Source organism: Marmota monax, unplaced genomic scaffold (assembly GCF_021218885.2).
Source record: "Marmota monax isolate L192 unplaced genomic scaffold, Marmota_monax_Labrador192_F-V1.1 WCK01_AAM20220418_F8-fsc00328, whole genome shotgun sequence".
Taxonomy (NCBI): domain Eukaryota; kingdom Metazoa; phylum Chordata; class Mammalia; order Rodentia; family Sciuridae; genus Marmota; species Marmota monax.
In genome coordinates, this window is record NW_026693470.1 from 1015847 (window position 1) to 1023484 (window position 7638).

At 40.6% G+C, this 7638-nt stretch overlaps 1 pseudogene; it reads right to left on the bottom strand.

Annotated features, from left to right (window-relative positions):
• Window positions 1-278: 278 nt before the first annotated feature.
• On the bottom strand, window positions 279-1008 carry LOC124101674 (protein THEMIS3-like; annotated as a pseudogene).
• Between the last annotated feature and the right edge of the window lie 6630 nt (window positions 1009-7638).

The following is a 7638-nucleotide window of genomic DNA, read 5'->3' on the forward strand; positions in this document are numbered from 1 at the left end:
CCTGGGATGCGGCCCCCCTCAACCTTCATTGGATGGGATTTTTCCCTTGAATTTTTTGTTCCCCAATAAAAGCTCACTCCCTGGCATGCTCTCTCTCTCTCTCTCTCTCTCTCTCTCTCTCTCTCTCTCTCTCTCTCTCTCTCTCGCCAGCCTCTTCTGTAAACCTCGCCATCACATTAGGTGGCTGGAGGCGGGAGCTAGGAGAAGCCATCTCTGGAGATGGGAATTAAAGGTAATGAGAGTATGTCCCTTTAATTTTAAAACTCACTAGTAAATTTCTATGCTTCGAACCTTCTTTTATGAAGCTCGCGCGCTGGTCGCGCGGGGCAAAGTCTCTCATTTTTGAGCTTGTCTTCTCTGCTGGGATTCTTCCAAATGGGCTCAATAAGGACATTTTAAACTCTCAGATCCTCAGTTCCATGACCATGGAAGGATCTGGGTTGATCACCCTGATGTAGCATGGAAATCTTGTGACGTGGCAGGTTCCCTGGTACAGAATCTTAAACCAATTCCAGCAAATTTCCTTATGCAATAGGAGTGGTTTGACTTGGGCTTTGGTGGTAGGTAACATTTTGGCACTTGAGGACCTCATCTCTGTGTAGTTCACCTTGAATTTCAGCAGAAACCACCTTCTTCTTCAGAGCCAGGAAGCACTTGGCTGTGAACAATGCAAATGGCTTCATGTAGGAGAATTAGTCCTTGGAGCACAGGAAACAGAGCAGTTCACACGACACATCTGCTGCAACACTAGAAACTGAGTTAAAATACCAAACTCTCCTGAAGGCTGTGCCCTGACAGGTGTATGGGATGAGAAAAAGAAGCTCTTTCTTTTCTTAGGAAATCTCCACAGTGATGAACTTCTTTACTTCCTCAGTTCCGAGGATGGCTAAGAGCTACCTGCACTTTAGTGGAAAATGGTCGCTTGTGCCTGGTTTGTTCTCCATTAGGCCCACACTTATTACTTTAGTTCTCAGTGGGATTTTTTTCCATATGGTGTATTTGTTTCATTGTCATGAAAGCCCATAATATCAGTAACATGGGAGTCCAAATCATAGGGGATGGCAATCTGGTTTTCACATGGAGAAGCAACAAGGGGAACAGTTAGTATGGCATCTTTGGGAATGGAGTCAGTTTGGAATGAAGCACAGATGATGAATTCATGTTTGATTCCTATATCACAACGAGATAATCACAAGGTGTAAACTGATAGAAATTTTCATGATCCAGATACTCAGGAGGCTGAGGCAGGAGAATTGCAAGTTTTAGGCCAGCTTGGGAAACTTGAGCAAGTCTCTGTCTCAAAATAAAATAAAAAAGGATTGGGGATGTAGCTCAGTGGTAGAGTGCTTGCCTAGCATTTGTGAGGCCCTGGGTTCAACCCCCAGTAGCACAGAAAGCAATAAAAGAAAAAAAATTATGAAATGCTAAACTTAAGTAACTTAGTGACACTATTATTTAAGCCCTCTTTGGCTACATCTTTCTTTTTTCATCTTTATTAAATCATTTATTTATTCTAATTTGTTATACCTGATGGCAGAGTGCAATTCATTTCATATAAAACATATAGAACACATTTTTTCAAGTCATTGGTTGTACACAAATTATTTCCACACCATTCAGGTCTTCATACATGTACTTAGGGTAATGAGGTCTAACTCATTCCATCATCATTCCTCCCTCCTTGCCCCTCCCTTCCCCTCCCTCCCCTTTGCCCTATCTAAAGTTCCTCCATTCCTCCCATGCTCCCCCACCCCCCATTGCCATTATGAGTCAGCATCCTCATATCAAAGAAAACATTTGGTCTTTGGTTTGGGGGGATTAGCTTACTTCACTCAGCATTATATTCTCTAACTCCATCCATTTACCTGAAATGCCATAATTTTATTCGCTTTAAATGCTGAGTTATGTTCATTTGTGTATAAAAATACCAAAGTTTCCCTATCCATTCATCTACTGAAGGACATCTAGGTTGGTTCCACAATTTAGCTATTGTGAATTGTGCTGCTATAAACATAGATATGGCTGTGTCCCTGTAGTATGCTGTTTTTAAGTCCTTTGGGTATAACTTTGCTACATCTTTCCATGAGTATAGTGCTAGAAATGGAAGTACTGGAAATAGCATTCCTTATAAGGAGTTCTGTATAAAGGACATAAAGGTTTCAGGGTATGTATTTGAGAAAGAAGTTTTTTGAGTTGATTAATGACCATTGGAACAACTGAAAAAGCTAAAACTTGTTACAGTTCATCCAACATTTTCACATCTGAAATCCTCATTGATCCTCACGATGGCCTCAAAGCAGTAATGGGAACTCTAACCACATTCCATCAATGGAGAAGAAAATCAAGAATGAGATAACTCTTGGATGAATCAAGTAGCATGCTCAAACTGGGTGATCCGAGAAGAGTTTAATAGAGGCACTATTTTTTTTTTTTTGAGTTTATAAATGTTTATTTATCTGATTAAATCTTCTCCACATAATACATGGGCCTTCAATTTTTATTTTTGCATGGTTATTCAGTCTGAATTACTAGCTAACAATCCAAGCCAGTTCTATGTTTTTCTCTTCAAAATTGTGTTATTGTCTTAAGAAGAAAGTTCTCACTGACCAAGAAATTACATAATGCAAATGAAATCAAGAAGAATCCACAGGTTACAGAGCAGCTCTCAGGAAGCCATTCTCCCCTCCTTGCAGCAAAGAGAATCAAGAGAAAGCCATCCACACCTGCACACCACCCCCATATAAAGGCCAAGCTTCTCACCATTCACCCATGCTGCTCAGGCCCCAGACAATTCAACTGAAGGCTAAAATCTGGCCAATCTTCTCACTTCCTCTTCTTTGCAGAATATAATTTTTCCTCAAGTGGGACTGGAATGATGCCTTCACATTCTTTTACTTCCTGGGTCAGAAGGTGTTTTACAACATTTGGTCTGATCACAATGAATGTCTTGACACATGTGCTCCATTATACTTTCAACAGCTGTTGTTGGTGCATAAAAATCAACCAAGAAATACCACAGGTCCAGGGAAACTCTTCCACAGTGATAGTGGTAACATGAACAGTGCAATTCTCCCAGAAAGCAGTAAAGACCACACTGAAAATGGATGACTTTCCCCTTTCCTGTGCTGCTGACTGGGGGTGGAGATCATATAAGGAAGTGCTCACTCACCCAGGTTTTCCAAGTTCCTCCCTATGGCTCCCCTGTCCAGCAGGGCTTCTATTGTCCATTTCAAAACAGCAGAGTCTCTGGCTTTCAGAATCAAATCCAGCCTGTAGGATGGGGCATGCCTGAATGCTAGGTGCCCGGGTCCAGATCCAGCTGGGTCCATGATGCCAGAGGAGTGGGGACCTGGACCTTGTTGGGAAGGGCTGGTGCTTGGGCTGAAAGGCTTCTGTGAGGCAAAAGCCAAAGACACCATTTTTAAATGCATGGGTAGGGCAGGAAGATATGGCAGGAGCAGTTACCCTTCCCTGGTCTGAAGGCTCAAAGGGAAGTAGATAGCAGAACCCAGGGATGCCAGATAGGAGCTTTCTGCAGAAGGATACTATCACCCAAGGCAATTGGTTGGGAATCCATACCTTGTCCTCACTCTCCTAGGTCCTCTGACCTCTGAGGCCCTACCTTTCTTGGTTGAGCCTAAGCCAGACAGCCAGGAAGACAGGTCCATGCCATCCTCACAAGTCAATCCTAGTTTCTGTGGACACAGAGCAGGATGGGGAGGTGCCAAGAGGGGCTGGGACAAATCTGGTCCTGTAGCGATGGGTTATGTGATGTACTTGAGTCTGAGATAAGAAGGTGCAAACATATGCACATCTGCATCACTGTATGGAGAAGTAAATAAGAGCCCATCAAAATATGAATGTGGCTGCAGAGATTTCTCTTCCTTAAATTGTCTATGAAGATGAAAATTAAAATGTGTTGATGTTAAGGTAATAGTTTTAGGAGTATCTCAACATGATCATTTAAGTTTCAAGAATTCTAGATGGAAAATAGTTTTGAGCAAGTGATGAAGAGATTGATTATTTATATAGTACAATGAGCAGGCAACTCTCTATTATGTCCCCATCTTTCCTTTTTAGGTTTCCATTAAACACTTAAAATTTTAGAATAATTATAAGGAAGGTTAACTATATGTATTAATTTTATGACCAACTGAAGCAACCCGTTTCCATTAGTTGGGGTTTTGTCTGAAGAATACAGATTTACACAGACATGGCAGATTTCCAGAACATGTAAGGAGGTAGAGGTCAATGCTGTAAATCAGACCTCATCATAACAGGGGAGAAGGATAACTTGGGAATCCGACTATCTCTGACGGATCACATAAAACCAAACTGAAGCCACATTCTTTTTTTTTGGTACCAGGGATTGAACTCAGGGTCACTCGACCACTGAGCCACGTCCTCAGCCCTATTTTATATTTTATTTAGAGACAAGGTCTCACTAAATTGCTTAGTACCTTGCTTTTGCTGAGGCTGGCTTTCAACTTGTGATCCCCCTTGTCTCAGCCTCCCAAGCTGCTGGGATTACAGGTTTATGCCACCACGCCTGGTGCCACATTCATTTTTAAGTAATTCCTATATATGAGCATGTACTACAAATGACTTTGAAGCAATTGTTAGACCCAGATCAACTATGCTTACTGTCAATGATTTTAAGAGAATCTGGAAATGGTCATTAACCCAGTTTGTTCTTATCTATGAAATGAGGATATTTTGCCTTTTTGTTATTCTTCATTTCATTAATAATTGTAAAGTCAAACAAAGTCATGATGCAAATATGCAAATTGTTTACAAAAATAAGACATTATTTTTGCTCATCTCAAAACATTTTCCTGAAAAGGTGTAGAAATATACGTTGCAAATCTGAAATCCCTAATTACTTGATTGCTTACAGAATTGGGTGCAGTTCCAAAGGTGCATGAGAGGTTTCTTGTGACCGTTTGTGGCTCAGAAATATGTTTTTGGCATTGAACACCTTGTTCTTAAATTGAAAATAAGCTTAGGTTTACTGTCTATTAATGACCAGTTTGGAGATGTCATATTGGCAACCACAACAGTTTCACTAACTCCAGTTCCTGACTAAGGAGCCTCTATACCCTAGAGAGGCTATTTTTTATCCAGAAGAGGTAGGGTCTGGATCCCTGGAAAGAAATCTGAACCCATCTGGTTGGGGCCAGAGTAAGGATTCTGGATGGGCACTTCACAGTAGATGTGGCCAAGCAGGCTGAGCCCCCAGAACGGCTCCATGCTGGTGGACCTGGTTCACTCAGCCTTAGCTGCCTTTCCAGCCTCAGCTGCCCCTGCTTCCTAGACCAATAACCCAGCCAATCTGGTTCTCATAACTATATCCCCCACCTGACCTTGACTGGTGACTAAGTGTCATGTCAATCCCTTCATCACCAGAGAGAACCATTACCTGAAGTCCATTGAGACTGCAGCCTGCCTAGACCTGGGCCACCACCAAGGGATCCCACTCTTTTTGTTCATTTAGCCTCATCCATTTCAACTCTCAAACAGAAGCTGTTCCAGAGATGAGCCTATGGACTGGCTCAGGTGGTTCTCTTCCCATCCCTTCTTACATCTTTTCATTCTCATTTTACTTCCTGAGTAAATCCTCTTTAACTCCTAGACTGGTTCAAACTCTTCATCCATATTTGTACTTTGCCCTCATACTCAGGAAATAGCCTGATTTGGATGTTTAAGTGCTAAGAGGGAGGGAGCTGGAGGGGAGCATGGCTTTGTGTATATCTCCTTCCTTCTGGAATTGTACAGGAGCAGCAGCCCCCACAGGCAAGCTGTCATTGACCAGAGGAGGTTCAGCTGAAATACTGAAAGAACAAACTGTCCTATGATTTAGTTTTGTGGATTTTAAGGTTTTAGGTGGCTCTCTCACATACGGTATCAATATTTTTAAATTTGAAATATATTTATTATTGTTATCTTAAATACATGATATTTTTCAATATTTTTCATTTTCTGTTTTAGTTTCTAACAAAGTAACTACAATCCATATAAACCAATTTAGACAATACCCCTTGCCAGAGTTGTAAGGTAAATCACTACACCTTTCTGATCTCAATTTTCTTAATCCAGTGAATAAGGATATTGATTTCACCAGGGTATTGAGAAAATCAACTCATAAATTTTTAATGCTGGATTTGTGGCTTGGGAATCTCTGTTGGTCTGGTCAGATCTTCTCTGATGGTAATAACAGGATAAGTCCTTTTCAAAGCCCTCAACAAGAATTTTGTATTGATCTCTTCATCAAACTTAGACTTTCTCTGTCTGCCCCCTTGATCAGGTATGTCTAAACCATGTCCTGGTCCATGTACTCATTGAGATTCAGTGGAAAATGACAATAACTTAACCCAGGACTAAAAATGCCAAGTCAAGTGCAATGGTATGCTGTGCCTGTCAATGTCATTAACCTAGCATCATTTTTTTTTTAAAGAAAAGGTCTTGCTATGTGTCTCAGACAGATCCAAAACTCTCGGGCACAAGCAGTCGTTCTGCCTCAGCCTCATAGACAGCTGGGACTGCAGGTATGTGTCACTGCACCTGGTAGCATCATATTTTTAATAATAAATACTATTCATGTGTCTTAGTACAGATTATTGATGTAAGCATCAGAAGCTGGTGAATAAATAAAAGAAATGTTCGTCATAATTAGAGGAGGAAGAAAAAATAAAATTCAACGTTAGACCCACAGACCCCTGCCCTGAGAGCTGCTTCTGGAGTCAATGATGCATACAAAGATCTGAACACAGGTGGGTGATCCATTACTCACCCGGAGGTCCCCTTGGGACTGTGGTGCCACTGACTGAGCACTTCTATTACATTCATCACTGTTGTCATCATTACTCAAACGATGGAGCAGAATGAGAATGAAAAATGGACATGAGCTATGAAGACAAGCTGGAGTGAGGATTATGGGACACTGGTATTATAGTTAGTCTGAACACAGCCGATAAATAAAGACATAGCGTAACAAATCAAAGCAAGGCTTCTATTGGAAACTCATTGGTTGGAAATATGAATTTTCATGTTCTGTCACAAAGCTGAATTAGTCTTTTACAAACTTTGCTTCCTGATAGAAAGCTTCCAACAAGCTAAATATTAAGCCGGCTATAAATTCATGCCTAATATAAGATGATATTTCTTTTCTGTAAAGGAAAAATAAGATGATTCAGTCCATGAGTAGATTGAAAAGTGCATTGGAGTTTGGCATTCAAAAAGTCATAAAATTAATGTGTGGTGAGGGATTAGCTTTTATGACAACATATAAGGAAATGCACCAATAAGAAATTTGCTCAAAGGATAAACTGTTTTTTTTCCTGCCTACTGTCCATCTGGCTGTCATCTTGAAATGAATATTCATCAAAGGAATCAAATTAAAGCATTCTAAGTCTACTAATCTACTAAAGGAATGTGTTTAAATATAATTAATGACAAAAATATATAATGGGATGGACTGGATTTTTAAAATAATAGAATAAATCACATCCTTCAAAAAGGGTGTGTTTGGAGTGTGTCTTTGACATCTAATAGTTCTTCTTAAGTCAAGATGTGAAGTCAGTGAAATGGGATCTCTGCACTACTTCTGGGGAACCTTAGCCCATCAGCCCATCAATCTGC